This window comes from Bufo gargarizans, chromosome 3, assembly GCF_014858855.1.
Source record: "Bufo gargarizans isolate SCDJY-AF-19 chromosome 3, ASM1485885v1, whole genome shotgun sequence".
NCBI lineage: Eukaryota > Metazoa > Chordata > Amphibia > Anura > Bufonidae > Bufo > Bufo gargarizans.
The window spans coordinates 558,203,361-558,220,406 of NC_058082.1; positions in this window are offsets into that span (position 1 = coordinate 558,203,361).

Sequence of the window (17,046 nt, forward strand, 5' to 3'; positions counted from 1 at the left end):
AGGGCCCACTACATAGGGCCTACTTGTTCTGTTTCCCCGCCCCCCCCCCTGTCCCCGGTTGCGGGTTCGTGACCTTCTCCCTCTCCTTGCCACTCCTGAACTCTGGTCCTGTCCATAACCTTTGCTTACATCTAAGTGTGAAGGGTTTAGGCCCGCTTAGTACCCAGGAGACAAATATAAACAAGTAATTGCTATAACCATTCTGTATGCACAGGATTACATTTCTGCACATATCATCCTGATAAGTAGGGAGATTTTCTGTATGCGGAACTGTGAACAGAGGTTGTCTACATTGCACTTTGCATCACATATGTCATGAATGTAAACCTGAATGTATGTACTTAATGACCACATGTCTATGTATACCTCATTTATTTGTACTGTATGTGCATTATGGAGAGGGGTTGGATCCTTTCCTTTGTTGTTTCTTTCATTTAATGTCATTTCTGCTCAATAAAAAGAAATTTGACAAAGAATATAACTACTATAATACTGCCTCATATGTACAAGAATATAACTACTATAATACTGCCTTCTATGTACAAGAATATAACTACTATAATACTGCTCTTATGTACAAGAATATAACTACTATAATACTGCTCCAATGTATAAGAATATAACTACTATAATACTGCCTCCTATGCACAAGAATATAACTACTATAATACTGCCTCCTATGTACAAGAATATAACTACTATAATACTGCTCCTATGTACAAGAATATAACTACTATAATACTGCTCCTATGTACAAGAATATAACTACTATAATACTGACTCCTATGTACAAGAATATAACTACTATAATACTGCCTCCTATGTACAAGAATATAACTACTATAATACTGCTCCTATGTACAAGAATATAACTACTATAATACTGCCCCCTATGTACAAGAATATAACTACTATAATACTGCCTCCTATGTACAAGAATATAACTACTATAATACCGCTCCTATGTACAAGAATATAACTACTATAATACTGCTCCTATGTACAAGAATATAACTACTATAATACTGCTACTATGTACAAGAATATAACTACTATAATACTGCTCCTATGTACAAAAATATAACTACTATAATACTGCTCCTATGTACAAGAATATAACTACTATAATACTACCTCCTATGTACAAGAATATAACTACTATAATACTACCTCCTATGTACAAGAATATAACTACTATAATACTGCTACTATGTACAAGAATATAACTACTATAATACTGCTCCTATGTACAAGAATATAACTACTATAATACTGCTCCTATGTACAAGAATATAACTACTATAATACTGCCTCCTATGTACAAGAATATAACTACTATAATACTGCCTCCTATGTACAAGAATATAACTACCTGTATTTTTCGCCCTATAAGACGCACCGGCACATAAGACGCACGTAGGTTTTAGAGGAGGACAATAAGAAAAGAAATATTTTGAACCAAAAGTGTGTTTTTTGGTGGGTTTTAAACTAATGGTGGTCTGTGGATGACACTGTTATAGGGATCTGTGGATGGCACTGTTGTGGGGGATCTGTGGATGACACTGTTATGGGGGGATCTGTGGATGACACTGCTATGGGGGGGATCTGTGGATGACACATATATAGCATCTTATGCTATATATATGTGTCATCCACAGATTCCCCCCATAACAGTGTCATCCACAGACCACCCCCCCCCCATAACAGTGTCTCTGTGTAAAATAGTGAATTACTCCAATACAGGGGGTGGCGGCCGGCATCTGGTGTTGTAATGGCAGTGGGGCCCGGTGCAGTCACTATATTCTATTACACAGGGCCCCACTCACTGTAGTATTATTAGGTAACATGTAGGCATGGTCGCTGTTTTAAACTATAGTAATCCTCTGCAGCATAGTGAAATCCATGTAGTACGGTACTCACTTGAAACTCCTGTAGGCAGGCTGGGCAGGCGGCGTCAGCATAATGTCATTCTTGACGTCACACACCTGCTCCTCCTACTTTATGAATGAAGCAGGCACGTGACGTAGTGAATGATGTTATGCTGCCGCCACCCGGCCTGCCTACAGGAGTTTCAAGTGAGTACCATACTACATGGATTTCTCTATGCTGCAGAGGATTACTATAGTTTAAAACAGCGCCCATGCCTACACGTTACCTATTAATACTACAGTGAGCGGGGCCCGGTGTAATAAAATACAGTGAATGCACCGGGCCCAGCTGCCATTACACCACCAGATGCCGGCCCCCAACCCTCCTCCTTACCTGCTGATATACCGCTGCTGTGCAGCATCGCGGTCGGCAATGTTTCGGTGTAAATGGCAGTATTCACCCCATAAGACGCACTGCCCATAAGTGCGTCTTATAGGGCAAAAAATATGGTACTATAATACAGCTCCTATGTACAAGGATATAACTACTATAATACTGCTCCTATGTACAAGAATAGAACTACTATAATACTGCCTCCTATGTACAAGAATATAACTACTATAATACTGCTCTTATGTAGAAGAATATAACTACTATAATACTGCCTCCTATGTACAAGAATATAACTACTATAATACTGCTCCTATGTACAAGAATATAACTACTATAATACTGCTCCTATGTACAAGAATATAACTACTATAATACTGCCCATATGTACAAGAATATAACTACTATAATACTGCCTCCTATGTACAAGAATAAAGCTACTATAATACTGCTCCTATGTACAAGAATATAACTACTATAATACTGTTCCTATGTACAAGAATATAACCACTATAATACTGCCTCCTATGTACAAGAATATAACTATTATAATACTGCCCCCTATGTACAAGAATATAACTACTATAATACTGCCTCCTATGTACAAGAATATAACTACTATATTACTGCCTCCTATGTACAAGAATATAACTACTATAATACTGCTCCTATGTACAAGAATATAACTACTATAATACTGCCTCCTATGTACAAGAATATAACTACTATAATACTGCTCCTATGTACAAGAATATAACTACTATAATACTGCCTCCTATGCACAAGAATATAACTACTATAATACTGCCCCTATGTCCAAGAATATAACTACTAAAATAGCCACACCAAAACCAGCCAGCTCATCTTGGATGCAATCTAGCCAGTACGATAGAATCGTTCGGTGGGCGTTATTAGGTCTGAAAGGTCCACGAGAAAAAAACATTTTGAGCTGCCTTTGGAGACAATCAGTAGCCACTAGGGTCTGTTTCTTTGAATCAAAATCTCTGAGATTTTATAAATGATATGTGGGTTGAGCCCCAAGAAGATTCTTTTGGTGGGCCCAAGGGACCCCAGTTCAACCCTAAATCCAGCACGGAGAATGGGAAACCAAAAACATCAGAAAAATGTAAGTTCTAGCAAGGAAAATAAAATAACATTTCAATTTTTCAATCTTATTTAAAATCTTCAGGTACATGGTTACACATACATTTTCTGCCCGGCAGCCCACCCCTGTATGCATGTTTGGGTGCTGAGGCTGTGTCTAATGATACAGCATCCCGATGCCACATACAGTTACAATTTATGGAGGGCTGCTTTCCTGGAGACATCAACCCTCCATGCTTGTTCCTAGAGATGTGTTATCTTTTCCGTTAGAACAGAAGGTCGACTCTTTTTCAAGGTTATCCCAAATGTTTCATTAGATTTGCTAAGTTTGACATTATTGCAACGTGTCACCCCCGGGCCAATCATGTCCCAGGTATATAGGAATGCAGAGTGGTGTGGTGCAGCCTCAATAGTTTCTGTGTGTGTCACAGTGCTCCTACTTGGATACCGTGCTCCCCAGGGTTAGGCTCTGAAGCAATAAAAGTGAGATGGTGGAGGTGGAGAATAAGTCGAGTCCAGACTTTATAAAGTTCAACAGCTTTACTTGCATCAACTTGCTTCCAGACAAAAGGGGATATTTATTTTTGTTCCAGCAGGTTTTGGCATAAATTGGCAGGCAAACTGGGATATTCTGTTTTATCCATCTCTTCTGTGCTAAACTCAGCTTTAGTCTAGCAGCTGGACTTTAGGACTTATCTGGTATCCTTGGAGTGGGGTGCTTTTGGCTGTTGACCCCCTTGTGATACTCTGTCTCTTAATCTATAAGGAGTCAAGGTGCTCTATGAGCCGCTTCCCTCGCTGCTACATCTTCACACATCTGCATTCTACACTAGAATGACTAAGACTGACTGAAAACTTCCTGCAGCCCCTTCCTTGGTAGGAAACGGGACTGGCCCAAAAGGGGAAGAATTAAATGGTAAGTTCAATTCTATATAAATATATCCCTGCCATATATGCTGCCACCTGCTGCTGAACCAGGCATATTACATGTACAAATCCGTTTCATAGCAATATTATAATGCACAATGACAAGGACCTGGAATCCATACACAGATTACATTGTTGTTAGCAATTATAGACAGTAGCAGTGTGTAGGAATAGTAATGCCACTCAGGGGTATTACACTATTACACCATGCTTCTGGCAGAGTGTAATGAGAGTTGTAAGATAGCACATCCAAGAATTTCTGGCTAGCTGGCTTGTTAACCACTTGGCACCATGTGATTGTGAACCGCATGAGCCAAGATGCTACAGTTGTCAATGACCACTGATTAGCCTCAAGACATGGATTCACTGTGTCACAATTACATATGGCTTGAGGCTAAATTGATAGAGCCTAAGGGTACAACCACACGGTCAGGTTTCTTGATGCACTTTTGGAAGCCAAAACCAAGAGTGAATTCAAAAATGAAGAGAAGTCCTATCCGTCCTTTAAACTTTCTCTCCTTTCGTCATCCACTCCTGATTTTGGCTTCCAAAGCTGCAAATTCTGACCATGTGGCTGTGCCCTAAGGAAATTTGGAATCGTCACCTTAAAACGTTCATCTAATTTTGGACAGAGGATCTACTGGTTGCTTTTTGGCATATCCTCCAATAGCATCTCTTGATGGCTTTCGAAGCAGTACCAAAATCGACAAACTGAAGCTTTGTCAGATCTTAGATCGGGGCTGGCAGAAATCATATAAAAAAAAACAAAAAACAAAACAAAAATTATACGAATTCCAAAAGTGAAAGGAGCCTAGAAGAGTATGACTTAGTCCAGTAGGCACCAAGAGAATCCACTGTAAGGTACACAGATGTATATCAGAGTAAAAATACAAAAACATCCCAACAGATGTAAAATAGGACTATAATGACAAAATCTTTGTAGTAAGATGTGTAGACGCACTGAGGAGTCATCGTGGTAGAAGAATTGTTCCTGCTAAAATATGTAAATGCCCGGGAGATGTTTCATGGCTCAGGGACGCCACTTTTCTTCATGAAATAGTGATGAAGAACAACATCCAAAATGTTCTGGAAGGACTTGTAGGGGAGGCGACTCTTCATTTTACATTGCGATCTCTCCAAGGCCCATGTAACCTGCTTTTTTATCACTCAGCTTCCAGGGGAGAAAGTTCTGTGCCTTGAAAAAGTATTTGCCCCTTCCCAATATCTTCTGTTTTTGCATATTTTTAACACTTCATCAAACAAATTTTTATATTAGACAAAGATAACCACAAAATACCTTTTATAAAATTATGATCCTGCTTATTGAAGGAAAATATGCTTCAGCTCTTCTTGGCCCTAGTTAAAAAAAAGTAATTGCCCCCTTACATACTAAATCAACCTGTTAAGAGAATTTCGTTTTGCATTTTTATAGAGAAGCGGATGAAAAAAAACTCCTGAAAAAAATGCCTAAAGCTTCAAAGTGCTGCAGTGGTTCAGTGGTTAGTGCTGGTGCCTGGCAGTGCTGATGTCCTGGGTACGAATCTGACCAAGGACAACATCTGCATGGAGTTTGTATGTTCTCCCCGTGGGTTTCCTTTGGGTAGTCTGGTTTCGTTTCACACTTCAAAGACATACTGACATGGACCTTAGATTGTGAGCTTCAGAATATAGTAGTGCTATATAAACCACTAATAATTTATTTAAAAAAAAAAAATATATAATTATAAATTCTATGAAATAAAATTATAAAAAAAAACAGACAAAACACCTCCAGAAAACAAAACGCCACTAAAAATAGAAAAGTACAAGTGTAAATAGCTATGTGTGTTTTGAACCTTAGTGCTCCTTCACAGAGTTTTGGTCCTGGCTTTTTTTTTGCCTCACTCATTTTGCTCAGCATCTTTTGTGTTTTTCTAAGGCTTTCTTCAAAGACCCAAAATACGCCTCTTTTTTGCAAAAACATAAAAATACCTTTTTGTCCTGGTCTTAATATTTCCCGTAGACTGCCAAGCAACCCCCGGAGCTGGCGTTTTATGCCTTGAAAAAACACACTGCACAAAAGGTTGGCAACAAAAAATGCAAAAATACCAAAACCTATGTGTGACACAGGCCTTTGGGCTCATGCAAAGAGCTGTTGCCTGGCCATGCCCGTATTGCAGCCTGCAAACAGCGCGTCCACAATATGCGGGCATGGGTCTGGATCCGTCTGTGGAATCTACATGGATGTTGCCCGTGCATTCGGGACCGGAAATTGCAGAACGGCCGACCAATGGCAGTATGCTTGAGCCCTTAGGCAGCATGGTGGTGCAGCATGGTGGAGAACCTTGTAGATTCTAGAAGACAACCCAGAAAAAAAAAACAATAATTGTCAGGACAGAGCAGTGACATCCATGATATGAAGAAGACAGCATCAGAAAGAGTTAATGGAAATTTTGCTATATCACTTGGCAAGAGTCTATGATGAGCTGGGGTGACGAGGGAGCCGGGCTGCTGGAAAGCTTTCAGTAATTCCATGGAGTTTGAGCATGAAGAATTCTCATGAAATATGTAAAGTCCTGACAGTCTGACTAATATCACATTAGTAAAGTGCTGGAGGAGCAGTTCTAGAATATACTGCCACATGTCACCCCCGTGATCAGCCCAAAATCTGCATGTGATAGCACAATAAAATGAAGATGTCACCAATCCTAATATAACACTGAGCACTTGTTATAGGGTGTGCACCTACACCTGCTCAGATCTGAGCATAAGGAGAGCCGTGGACAGGGCTGGAAGAAGCTTGGTGGGTTCTCACCACCTCATACCCCACTCATAAGACGTGGCTGTCTCCACTGAAGCCTCTGGGAGCTACAGAGACATACACAACTCATACACAGATATGTCCACCATTACTGTCATTTGGTTCAGAACTCCATTTTCCTAGGAAACCAATTGGCATGTCGACAGTCCATGCCCACCAATGCCCTGCTGTTCACTCACTGGCAGCAACACTCATTATGCCATCCGGCATCTTGGTTGCCAACATCCTCTGCAAGTTATGGCCTGCATGCTCCTGCCTGGTCTTCCAACCTCTTTTTCCTTAGAAAGTGAGTTAAAGAGCCAGTGGACAAGCTTTCAAATCCTCCTCCTGCCAATGGCTCGGGGTCCCTGGGTATTTAAGGCACCTTTTCCAGCCAGAGGCTGCCTGAGCTTTAGGTTCACAGGTGACCAGCAAAGGTGTTTGAAAGTTAAGGCTTCAGTACTTGTTTTGCAATTTACTGGTGTTACTCTTGCGTTACTCATGCTTGTGTTTCTGTTCATGCTCCAGCCATATTCCCATCCTGTCAGTGTGCTCCGACCTCCCAGTTCAGTGATGTCTATTTTAGTTCAGTACTCAGTACCTGCCCTGTCCATGCTGCTGACAAGTACCCAGTTCTCTTGTCTTGTCATGCTTCCTTCTGTTTTCTGCCTGCCCACCTATTCTGTGTATATCCTTGTCTACATCATCTGTGTCACTGCCTGGATGTCAAAACCCGTTCCAAGTCTCTAGTCTGATTTTGGCTTGCACCATCGTTTTTGACTCCCGTTAATCAGTTGCTAAAAACACCCAGACTATCCCAGGAGGATGCGGTCTGGTTGCTCCTCTGCAGTAAAGTCCACATCCCTGTACAAGGGTTGAAAGGCAAATACCAGGGGAGTGCCAGAATGACACCCTAAAGTCAAACCTGGTAATTGCACAGTGGTTCCACACTCACTGCCCTGTTAGACTAATTAATAAAATATTGCAACATGCAAGCCTTGACAGGCTGGAATTCACATCATCATTACTGGGTGGCCACACAGAGACAGATATAGGATAGACATCTTATGACAGATTGTCGCAAAATCCTAATATTAGCCCATTTGCTAGATTAAGCAGAGCTGTCAATGGACCACTTCATCCATTAAAATCACTGTCACCCCAAAGTATTGGGTATTTTTCTAAATGACTGAACCACCCACTCTCCCACCTGCATTTCCTGTAAACTGTTGGAGAAGATTCCTCTCTTGTAACTGGAAGTAGGGCTGTCAAGTTAATATAAATAGACTATCTACTGAGCTCTTATACAGGAGGCAATCAGAAGAAGCAGAGCTAAAGCGGGAGCAGCCGTATCCTAAGGATGCAGACTTCAGACTACCTCACACTTCTTCTGTTGCAGTTTAAGGGCATCTGTCAGCAGGATCAACCTTAACAGCCAAGTCATAATGCCTGGTATGGCTGACCCTGCCGATTTATAGCTTACCCCTCTTCCTGCAATCCATTGCTGCATTTAGGAGAAATAAGTGTTTTAGAAATATGCAAGTTAGGGCGTAAGTGTAGCTAAGGTGGGCCCCAGACACCCACCCACTCGGCTTTCCTGGACACACCCTCCCTTCCCCCCTCCAGGTATCCAGGTGGAAGGGGAAGTGTCCAGGAAAGCAGAGTGGAGGAGCAAGGGTGCACTGAGTGGTTAGGGCCTAACGGCACTTAAAGGCTATGTACACATTCAGAGGCATTTTTTTTTTAGGATTGCATTGTAATTATTTTTAACTAAAAAACATTTTCTCAATTGGCCTCTATTAAAAATAATTGAGCCGTTATGTCACAAAGACTTAACTGTTTTTGTAGCTGTGTGACTGGCACTTTGACCTTCTGCTGGTCATCTAATAACCCTTATCTGTAAACTGCTAAGAGGTCATAAACTTTTATTTAAGTCACATTATTATTATCAGTTAGATAAGAACTGAGCTATAATGAGTGTTTATAATGTCAGAGAGCAGAGATAAGGAGCCCGTCAGCTCCCTGACTGACGGAAAAGAGAGAAATCCACAGGCTGCTACTAGAGGATCTTAGATTTGTACAGAGAAAAGGACTCCATATTTTTAATAAAGACCAATTGAAAAAATGATTTTTAGCTCAAAATGAGTACAATGTAACAATAATAAAAAAAAATGCCCCCAAAGGTGTACCACAGCCTTTAAACCCAAATTTGCACATTTCTTAAAACACCTAAAATTAATAAATGCAGCAACGCATCAGGGGAAGACAGGTAAGTAATAGATCTAACTCTGCTGATTAATCAGGCATTATGGAGGGTTCAATAGGATTGATTATTCCCTTTAAGACTACTACCAAGCCAGAAATGTAAAGTGGAAGATTACTGTAAAAATAAGAAAAAATTATAACAAAAATGATTTAGCAATTATATTTTTTGAGATTTTTTATTTTTTTTGTGGAAATTTATTTGAACTCAATAACTACCAGTATGTTGCCACAAAACCAGGTTAGCTGTATCTGCAGAGGATTATTTAGTCGCAGCTGCACTGTAAAGAGTCTTGAGGATGCAATTTACAGAGCTCATAATAATCACTGGGGACATTAAATTATGCTCTGCATAAAAAAAAAAAAAAAAATTAAAAAAAAAATTAAAAAAAAAATTGCATATTGTTATTAGACCAAGAACTCACCAGGGGAGAACGGCTGAAGCGTCTCGTCGTCATGGAGGGCGTCTGCTAGAAATTTAGTCTGTATCAACTCTGCCCAATTTTTGTTTCTTTTTAGTTTTAAATTTCCTTTTTTCATATTAAAAAAGGCCTAAAAAAAAATTAAAAAAGGTCAAAAGTTCCCATTCTATTTACTGAAGATTTCCTGGTTGTGTGAGTCACAGCTCTTTAGCTCGCTGGAGTGTTGAGGATGACACTTGTATTCACATCTGGCCTACTTTTTCCTTTTTTCACTCCTTTTTCATAATGACTAGTATCAATTAGCAGGAGGAGGTGTACACAGACCCCGAAGCGAGCCTTCGGCAGCCGCTCTGCCAACCACAGAACATTATCTTATCACAGCTGCATAATCTGCAAAATGTTGAGCGCGTTACACAAAATTGCAGTTTTATTAAGATCTTAAAGTTTTCTCCTTTCCTGAACTTCAAAAATAATCAGCTTTTTAATATGTTTCTGGCAACGATGTGCTGCATAACTAAAGTGATGGAGAAGCCCTTCCCATCTGCCTCGTCATAGCACATGTATCCTGAGCTCAGGTTGTCTCTTTTAATAGAAGACGATATCTTGTTAGCTTTAGATGCAGCAGACTGACATTGGCATGCTATCAGTTAGCCTATGCTCAAGCCCCAACATGACACGTATTTGCTGTTCCCTATGCGGGGGGTTCCCTAGTTAGGATCCCATCCCCCTTGTGAGGAAATGCAATATCCAGCATTGTTCTTAGCCCTAGAGGGCTGTCAGGTGATAGCAATATCAAAAATGCCGTTCCATTTGTAGTGTTAGATACCTAGATCTGACGGAGGGAAGGTTGTAGGGGGGTCAGATCTTTCCCTGAGGATAGCATAGCTCCCCACTCTAGGATGGCAGAAGGAAACAGTCAGAAACTCATTTGAGTGGCAGCAATTAATATAGGAAGTTCTGTAGTTTTCACCACAGCAATCCCACCTTGTGCTGCAATACCCCACAAGACCTCAGGTGCATCCAGGATCCATGGTAGAGGTAGCACCTTTTAACCCCACCACTCTGGTCTCAACTCCCTTCTGGTGCTAGCTACAGCTTTCCCTCTCTAGGTCCTGTCGTGGTGCATCCTGTAGGCAAGTCACCTCTACTTGCTAACTAACTACTCGCAGGAACTACTGTATCTATATTACTTCCAGTATGTGAGAGGGCACTGGGGGGTCATTAAACTGTGTGGGGGGCTACAAGGGGTCCTTATACTATGTAAAAGGACCACTGGGGGTCATTACACTGTGTGAGGGCCCCTCACACAATATAATGACCCCCAATGGCCACTCATACAGTAAACTGACCTTCATTGGCCCCCTCACAAAGTATAATGACCCACCTGTGTCCCCCATACAGTATAATGACGCCCAGTGCCCCCTATACAGTATAATGACGCCCAGTGTTAACATACAGAATAAGGACCCACTGGGGGTCATAATGTATGGGGGGAATCGACTTTCGGATCCAAGATCCAAAGTTGACTCAAAACTTTGTTCTCCGTACAGCATTAAAATGTATGGCCTTTGACAAGGTGAGAATTTGGTGAATAACTTTGTCATTCGATTTTTAAACTTGAAAAACAATTTAAAACAGAAATACAAAGTCAGCTTCAGATCCACTGCTCACAGTCCTGTTTTAATAACTTCATGCATTCCCCATGTAATAACGATTCTGGAGCATCTAGTCTTATGTCTCTATGTTGTGCCATTCCTCTATTATTCCTACTAGAAGTTATGGATGAATGGCTAGCAGTCTGCAGTAAGGGTACAGAGGGGAAGTAACCAGTTGGGGGTGTGTCCCTGCTCAGTCTCACTCTATCCAATCAGTGCTACCATTTTCAGACTGAACAGGGACACACCCCCAACTGGTTACCTCCGCTCTGTACCCTTACTGAAGGCTAATAGCAATTCATTCATAACTTCTAGTGCAAATAATGAAGGAATGGCACAACATAGAGACAAGAGTAGATGCTCCAGAATTTGTATTACATAGGGAATGCATGAAGCTAATAAAAAAGGCGTGTCAGGAGCGGTGACAGGTCCTCTTTAAAATCAAATTCCGAAGTTATTCACTGAAGTCCCGCAAGACTTCGGTGATAACGAATTTCACCTCATCGGAGCCCATACATTTTAATGCTGTACAGAGAAGAATCTCCGTACAGCATTCAAATGAAGTTTTGATCTATGATCCGAAGCTCGATTCGCCCAATACTAGTCATTTATACTCTCTGAGGGGACGACTGGGGTCATTATACTGTGTGGAAGACACAGGGGGAGCATGTAAAATTATATTTTGTTTTTGTTTTTGGGGGCAGGGGAGCCAGAAATGGGATCTGACCCGTGTGCCAAATACCCTCGGTAGTGATGGACAAAATGTTTGCGAACCACAAGTTCGTGTCGGGCCCCATTCACTTTTATGGCAGGCAAACCTGAAAAACCTTCAGGTCATATTTGCAGCCACCAAATACTTACTAGAAGTACACAAATCGTTCCCACAACATGGACAGTGACATACTAGAGGGGGATCAATGGCAAAAATTCCCACAAAAAATATGTATTTTAATCACGGGCCATTTTTATGTGTCTCAAAAATGTGCCCTGCTGGAGCCTAGAAACAGGCCCTAAACATTAGGCATTCATCTGACAGAAAAGATCAAGTAATTATGTAGCTGGAGGTATATTAGATGGTCATTGAATATCAATTTCACTGCAGGCCAATACAAATATATGTCAAATACATACAGTGGATATAAAAAGTCTACACACCCCTATTAAAATGTCAGGTTTCTGTGATGTAAAAAAAAAATTAGACAAAGATAAATAATTTCAGAACTTTTTCCACCTTTAATGTGACCTATAAACTGTACAACTCATTTGAAAAACAAACTGAAATCTTTTAGGTGGAGGGAAGAAAACAAAACAAACTAAAATAATGTGGTTGCATAAGTGTGCACACTCTCTTATAACTGGGGATGTAGTTGTGTTCAGAATTAAGCAATCACATTCAAAATCCTGTTAGATAGGAGTCAGCATACACCGGCCATTTAAAGTGCCTCTGATTAACCCCAAATAAAGTTCAGCTGCTCTAGTTGGTCTTTCCTGAAATTTTCTTAGTTGCATCCCACAGCAAAAACCATGGTCTACAGAGAGCTTTCAAAGCATCAGAGGTATCTCATTGTTAAAAGCTATCAGTCAGGAGAAGAGGACAAAACAATTTCCAAGGCATTAGATATACCATGGAACACAGTGAAGACAGTCGTCATCAAGTGGAGAAAATATGGCACAACAGTGACATTACCAAGAACTTGATGTCCCTCCAAAATTGATGAAAAGACGAGAAGAAAACTGGTCTGGGAGGCGACCAAGAGGCCTACAGCAACATTAAAGGAGCTGCAGGAATATCTGGCAAGTCCTGGCTGTGTGGTATATGTGACAACAATCTCCCATATTCTTCATATGTCTGGGCTGTGGGGTAGAGTGGCCAGCCGAAAGCCTTTTCTTACCAAGAAAAACATCCAAGCCAGGCAACATTTTGCAAAAACACATCTGAAGTCTCCCAAAAGCATGTGAGAGAAGGTGTTATGGTCTGATGAAACCAAGGTAATTCCAAAAGATATGTTTGGCCCAAAAACAACACTGCACATCACCAAAAGAACCCCATCTCCACAGTGAAGCATGGTGGTGGCAGCATCATGCCAAGGGGCTGTTTTTATTCAGCTGGAACTGGGGCCTTAGTTAAGCTAGAGGGAATTATAAACAGTTCCAAATACCAGTCAATGTTGGCACAAAACCTTCAGGATTGTGCTGGATAGCTGAACATGAAGAGGAATTTTATCTTTCAGCATGACAAAAACCCAAAGCATACATCCAAATCAACCAAGGAATGGCTTCACCAGAAGAAGATTAAAGTTTCGGAATGGCCCAGCCAGAGCCCAGATCTGAATCCGATTGAAAATCTGTGGGGTGATCTGAAGAGGGCTGTGTCCAGGAGAAGCCCTCGCTATCTGACAGATTTGAAGTGTTTTTGCCAAGAAGAGTGGGAAAATCTTGCCAAGTCAAAATGTGCCATGCTGATAGACTCATACCCAAAAAGACTGAGTGCTGTAGAGGAGATCTGACAGACGTCCTTTTCTACCTATTGCATGATGTTCTTTGTTTTGGTTTCACTTTATCATCTCATTTCCTTCTCCCAGGTGTCACCTATTTAGACTAATCCTCTTTCCTTTATATTCCCTCCCATACTGCCTCACTTTGCGGTTTATACTACTTCCTGGATTGAAAGTGTTCACTGCTGGAGACTTCTGTTGCTGCTTGTTCAGATAAGTCCTTTCATGTATTGTGTTTTCTTGCTGGCTTGATTCTAGGTGATCCTGACTCCCTCCATATTAAGTGCAGGAAGCTGGTGGTCGTGTCCCCTAACTATTATAGGGTTTTCAGGTGTCAGACAGTCTAGGTACGAGGGCATGCAATCGTCTACCTCTGAGACCCTTGTATGTGCTTAGCAGTCAGGGTGAGCTCTTAGGGTTTTATAGGGGTCACCTTTATGCTCCTTAGTTTGGGTTGAAGCCAGTCAGGTGTTTATCTATAACTTCCAGCTATCTGCAACATACTCCGTGACACTTATGCAACCATGTTATTTTATTTTTAGATTTTTTTCTTCCCTCTACTTAAAAAATTTCAGTTTGTTTTTCAATTGAGTTGTACAGTTTAAAGGTGGAAAAAGTTCTGAAATGATTTATCTTTGTCTCATTTTTTTACATCACAGAAACCTGACTTTTTAACAGGGGTGTGAAGACTTTTTATATCTGCTGTATGTTTAAAAGAACTAAAAAAATAAAAATGGATTAAAAACATGGCTAACGAAATCCCCCCTCTTGAAAAAAAAAACAATGGTAATAGGTGAAATTCAATTAAACTTGGTCATCACAGGTGTTGAATTCCTCCGAGATCCATGCCTCATTCATTTTTAGATATGTGAGGTAGTCCACACTGTCGTGAGCTAGGCGAGTGCGCTTATTGGTCACGATCCCCTGCTGCGCTGAACGTCCAGAAAGCCAAGAGTTCCATGGCAAATTGTGCCAGCTCTGGCCACAGGTCAAGTCTGCACACCCAGTAGTCAAGGGGTTCCTCGCCTCTCAGAGCGTCCACATCGGCCGTTAACCCGATGTAGTAGGACACCTTTCAGTCTAGCCATTCCCTAAAGGCTGGATCCGGAGGGCGGCTGTCGATGGGTTGGCTGCAAGAATGATCTCATATCCGAAATGACCAACACATCTTCAAACCGCCCTCTTTTTGCATGTGCAGTAGGATTGGGTCCCGCAACTGTTTCTCTGTGGGTGGAAATTCCTCTGCCAGCTCCCGCAACAGCAGAATGCAGCATCTCGGGAAGCAAGGCCTGGTAATGCTGTATTCTGACAGCCCTCTGTGATGCTGGTAACATGTTCACCATTTTGTGTTTGTACCGGGGGTCTAAGTACGTTGCCACCCAGTACAGGTCCTTGCCCTTTATGCTTTTTATACGGGGGTTCCTCTTCAAACACTGGAGCATGAAGGCCCCCATTTGCACTAAATTGGAAAGGGTGGAGCGGCCTGGCTCCTGCTCATCATCCAGGGGAATGTCGTCCTCAGTCTCCTCCCCCCATCCACGGACAACACCAGGGATCCCAGAAAAGTTTAAAGCCTGCTCTTCTTGCTCATCCTCCTCCTCTCCCCCCAGGCGCCATCCTCCTCTGACTCCTCTTCAGACTCCTGCTGACTTGTCTCAGATGGAGTAGCCCCCCTGGGAATTTATTCAGCATTGCAACTTCCTCATCTTCCTGCTCCTCGGCGACTTGATCAATGACACAACGCAATGCACGCTCCAGAAAGAAGGCATAAGGTACGATGTCACTGATGGCGCCCTGGCTGCGACTGGCCAGTTTGTTGATCTCATCAAATGGCTGCAGAAGTCTGCATGCGTTGCTCATGAGCAGCCACTGGAGCCGTGAAAAGAAACCAAGCTCCCCGGAACCTGTCCTGCCGCAGAGTTCGTGCAGGTAGTCGTTAATGGCACGTTTTTGCTGGAGCAGCCTATCAAGCATATACAAGGCGGAGTTCCAGCGCGTCGGGCAGTCACAAATCAGATGTCTTACGGGCAAGTGGTGTCACTGCTGAACATCAGCAAGGTGAGCCATGGCCGTGTAAGATCTTCTAAAAGGGCCAGAGATTTTCCTGGCCTGCTGCAAGACATCCTGGACCTCGGGGTATTTGGCAATGAATCGCTGCATGATTAAGTTCGGCACGCATGCCATGCACGGCACGTGTGTCATTTTGCCCTGTTTCAGCGCGCTCAGCAGATTGGCACCGTTGTAGCACACCACTTTACCAACTGTCAAATTGAGCGGGGTTTATTTATAAGGTAGGGGGCGTGTCCATGTGCTGAAACTTCTCAATTGGCTGTCCTGTACCACCTGATGGATGTGTCATGGGTCAAAGTTCATATCACAATACATGTAACTGTCACGGAATGTGTACAGGTAACAAGGCAAAACAACATGCATAAATTACTCGCTGGATCCAACAGCTAAGGAACAAAAGGGAGACCCCTGTAGAAGACCTGGCACTTTCCCTGGCTGCTTAGCCTATGCATAGATCCGAATGGTGGAGGTATGCATATCCACGTACCTTGACTATATAACCCCTGAGCACCCTACAATAGTGAGGGGACACGACCACCGGCTCCCTACACCAGACACGGAGGGAGTCAGGGTCACCTGGGATCCAGCAAACAGAAAATAACAGATAACCGTTCAACACTTAACTTTGGAGAGGAGAGGAGAACCAGATGGGCATGCACACATACTCCAGGAAGAAATATAAGCCGCCCAGAAAAGCCTTCTGGGGAAGAATTTAAAGGGAAGCAATTAGTCCAACACATGACAGCTGAGAGAGGCTAACGAGAGGAGGAGCTGAATACCACAACACAGAAACTCAAAGAGGAGGTTCTGAAAGGCCTCTGTCAGAGCTTCTCAGCTGTCTGGTTGTGACAGTACCCCTCCCTCTACGAGTGGACTCTGGACACTCAGAACCCACCTTCTCAGGATGGGACCTATGGAAAGCCCTGATGAGACGAGAGGCTTTAATGTCAGTCACTGGGACCCACATCCTCTCCTCAGGACCATACCCCTCCCAGTGAACAAGGTACTGAAGAGAACCGCGGACAAGACGAGAATCCACAATCCCAGAGACCTGAAATTCAAGATTCCCATCA